The sequence below is a fragment of the Rhinolophus hipposideros genome (genome assembly GCF_964194185.1).
Source record: "Rhinolophus hipposideros genome assembly, chromosome: 25".
Classification (NCBI taxonomy): domain Eukaryota; kingdom Metazoa; phylum Chordata; class Mammalia; order Chiroptera; family Rhinolophidae; genus Rhinolophus; species Rhinolophus hipposideros.
The window spans coordinates 27,734,529-27,738,821 of record NC_138071.1 but is presented as its reverse complement, the minus strand read 5'-3'; positions in this window follow the sequence as shown (position 1 = coordinate 27,738,821).

The following is a 4,293-nucleotide window of genomic DNA, read 5'->3' as shown; positions in this document are numbered from 1 at the left end:
TTTCAAGTGTACAGCAGAGTGATTAGACATTTATATAATTTAGGAAGTGATCCCCAAACCAAAACTATTTTCATACTAATACTAAGACATTGTTTGCCTTTTTTGTTCTCATTGTCTCACAAATGAACAGCGGAGCTTTTCAGAAGCTCCATGGCATGAGACATTGCAATAGATTATATGCAGAAGCAGATATAGGAATGCAACCGTCTGCTAATAATCCAGACATTAAAGAGATTTGTAATAATGTAAGATAATGTCACTTGCCTCATTTTGTATTTTGTATTGTTTGGGAAAACCGTTATTTTTCATAAAAACTAACATTATATAATGGGTTTGTTATTGTTCATTTTAAATCAACTGATCATGTATCATATATAGCCCTCATATCAAGATGGATGGATTGATTGATCGATTGATATTTCATTCTTTTAGCAATTATTGCTTTAACCACTTTTCCATTCGGACATTTGTTTCCAATTGTTCGCTACTGCAAACCGTGCTGCACTAAATATCCTTTTGCATGTATACTTCCATCATTATGTTTTAAAGTTATTTATACCCTGCTTACTACTAAAAAGGATTTTAAAAAGCTAAAAATTATTTTCTAAGTTGAATCCAAATCTAAAAGATGCCAGTTGTGATTCTAGACACCAGAGTGGGGGAAATCAAGCGAATGGCACAAAATTCATAAGTGAATTAAGCTAAAATGGTAATTTGGAGAGGGTGAAACAGATGGGGCTTTGGGATACGGGATCCAAAAGTTTCTGGAGACACTTCTGTTTGAAGTAGAAGACGCAGCACGTGCGTTTTTGGCAGCAGAAATTGAAAGCAAAGTGATGTTAAGTTGAGTTTTTGCCCCCAAACAATCATTCCCACCAAATCGTCCTTCGTCATTCTATTTTTAAGTAGCAGCGAGAATGCCATACTCGTCTAAGGTCAGTGTCTGCTGCTGAATGAAGGGCTTATTTATGTACGTTTCCCTTTTTTTCTATGTATTTTCATACTTTTCCTTATCTTGTCATTCCTAACGTCTATACTCTCCTCCATGGTACAGGTTTTGGGAGAACTTGACAGTCCCCCACACGAGCCACTTTAGAAAAAGGAACGGAGTCTGCTCTCGGAGATCAGTCTCCATGAAAATAATCTCTCCGAAGGTATAAAGATTAGACACAGTCGAGTGTACAAAACAATATAATAGTTAGACATTTACACCCCTCACAAGATGTCTAACTATTACATTGTTTTGTACACCTGAAACAAACAAACAAAAAATAATAGACGCATCAAATGCATTCCTTCCACCCTCTCCCAAGCTCTGAAGAGCTGTCTGGGCGAGATGTCAGCCCAATGGGAACAAACGCTTTCCACAAGTTAGTCCGGCCTTGTCTCATTAACTAGACTTCTTGCCCTGAGGATTTACGTAAGAAATACTGGTAAGGATGGTGACAAGCGTAAGGATGGTGGGGCAGGGGTGGCGGGAGGAAAAGTCTAGAGAAATTCAGCTAAGGACAAATAAGTTCTTTTATTATTATGCTTTTTCTTCAACCAAGTTAGCTCATTAAGTCACTGGTTCTTTTTACCATCCCCCGCGGTTATTTGTCCCGAGCAGTCCTCAGGGCCTCTCCCTGCTCTGCGACTTGCTCAGCACGTTTCCAGTCACACCATTTCTCATCCAGTCACTACTGCCTCCTGTTCACGGAGCCTTTCCTTCCGACAGGCTGTGGCCCTCAGGGTGGCACGCCGTCCACCAGGACCGCAGCCGGCTGGCCGTGTCAGCGCTGTTCTTGTCGAAAGTCTGGGGCTTCGCTGGGGACAAAATATTCTGTGTTGGAACCTTAGTTTGTTCAGCTATGAAATAGATGTCACTAGACTGTGGCTTCCCTTTCTTGTCCCCCAATCTCACGTAAGGCACTTGAGGGGACTTGAAAGAAAGGCTGTACCAGGGCATCCCAGAGCTGCAGGCGCGCTGGCTCCTGCAGCCTGCAAGGGCGGGCGGGCAAATGTCAGGGTTCTGCACGCAGGTGGCTCTCTCACTGGCGGCCTCAAGTCAGTCACGGGGTAGCGTTTCCACCACAGATTCATCCAACGCGCTACAGCAGGGCCTTTTGGACAACGTATTCCAGAGAGCGGCTGCCGACCAGCTTCCAGCACACCACCGGCTCTGTCTGCAGGCCGAGGCCGGTTTCTAATGGTGTCTTAGGATCCCTGCACCTGCGGTGAAACGGAAATGCGGGTGGGTCAGCGGAGTTGGTCGTTCTTTTGAGACAGTGTTTGCAAAGAGCCTACCCTCTTTCATGGAAATGAACTCGAAGCAAACCAGGAAGTGTTGGCAAGGAAAAGAACTACTGTGAATCTCTAGAAGATTCCTGAGTCCGGGCTGCCTCTGGTACCTGCTCGTGAAGTCATCTCTTAACACTGGGGACCAGGATCTTCGTTTCATGCCAGCCCATAAAACCTGCAGCAGGAGGAGCCAGGTGTGCTTCTGGAGCTAACTGTGGGGGCAGCTGGGAGAGGGCAGTGCGAAACCAGCCTTACCAGTTTCGGTTAACTCCACAGGCATGGCAGCGGCGCTTTGTCCCCTGAATCAATACCCCACATTCTTTTACTGCTGCTATGTCGGCTTTGGGAGAAGATTAACCAAACATTTAGGGAGAAAGAGAAGAAGGAGGTGCAGTGAGGACAGGGCTTCGTGCGTGAGCCTTTTGTGTTTGGCTGTCTGGTCTGCATTAACAGCTGCCACCGTGTACATTCTCTTGGGGGCAGGAGCAAGGATGATGCTAAAAATGAGGGCTCTCGGCCAGGCCTGGGTCAGAACCCCACCCTGCCTGCCTGGCCAGGCGACCTGCTCTCTCTGCCTCAGCCTCCTTATCTGTAAAATGGAGCCAGTAATCATACCGAGACTGACAGGCTTGTGAAGGTGAAAGATGGGGGGCCTGCAGTGAGGGCAGGATCACAGGGTCCCTGGCCAAAGGGTCCCAGGATCTGGGGCTGGACCTGACAGGTGCCTAGTCCCGGGGAATCCTGCTCCTGCTGTGGAACCCCATCTGAGCACTAGAGAAATCCAGAAGGCTTCGTGGAGGAGAACGGGGAAGGCAGTTGGATGGCTGGTGGAGAAGAAAGCAATTGCAAACAGAAGGACTAACGTGAACAAAGGCTCAATAATGAGTAAGTTTGTAAACGTGACAGGATACGAAACATGTCTGTTGTAAAAGGCAGGGTGTTATTATATGGAACCCCAGTGGAGCATTTCACCCCTTTTTTTGTGTCTCCGAGAAGGTCAGAGCCCTGGAGAGCAGAGGATAAAACCCCCAGACACCAACCCCCAGGGATGTCCAAGCATTTTATTATTATGGTTACACGGAAAACATAGCTCTAAAAGAACAGCACTTCTACGTAGATAACATAAATGCTGCGCTAACATCTAATGTTATTGAAGTGTCAGGAGGAAAAACGTTTTTTTCTGTTCTCTTAGGTTCTATGGCTGGCCTAAGATTAAACTGACGTAAGACAGATTAGCAGGAGAAAAGCGTATACATTTAATATTTTCACATGTACCCCGGAGTCTTCAGAAGGAAACTTAAGACCTGAAAAAGCTGTTAGACTCTAAAGCTTATGTGCATTTTTACACAAGGAATGATACATTGTGGGGCTGTGACGTGGTGCAGGGCTCGGGCTGGGGGCAGTAAGTTGTGGGGCGGTGACTAGGAAGGACATGGGGAAACCAGAGAACCATCAGGGTTGCTTCAGCAGGCTTGTGTGTCTGGGTCCTGCCGCCCAGTCTCTGGTGATGAGACTGCTCTTCCTGGCGCGAGGAGGGCACCTTCTCCTGGGAAACTTCGTGACCTGCTGCTTTCAGATCGTCCTTTGCCTGGCCTTGGGCAGCTCTCCCCTGCGCACACTGGTTGGCTGAGGGGGGCTCTGCCAACCCCGCACGCCTGGCTCTGTGCGACAGTCTCCTCTCCAGCATCTGTGTGTTGAAACTGTCTCGGCTTCTCTGGACATCCAACTCCATTGTCTCACGTTAGGGAGGTTCCGAAGTCTCCAGCTCCAGGTTCCAGCGGTGCTCATAGCCAGCTCTCTGGACAGCTGCCCCCCCAGCCTGCCTGCACCCGGAATCGCTTCCCACAGCCCTCCTGACGCTACAGCAGGCACCTCAGGCTTCGTGCTTGCAGCAGCACCCTGACTCCCCATGTGTGCCCACCCCTCTGGGCCCACCTGGGCACTCACCCACCGTTTTTTCTGCTTGTCTGCGCACTGGCCAGCTCTGGCCCGGGCGCCCAGCAACTCCCCGCC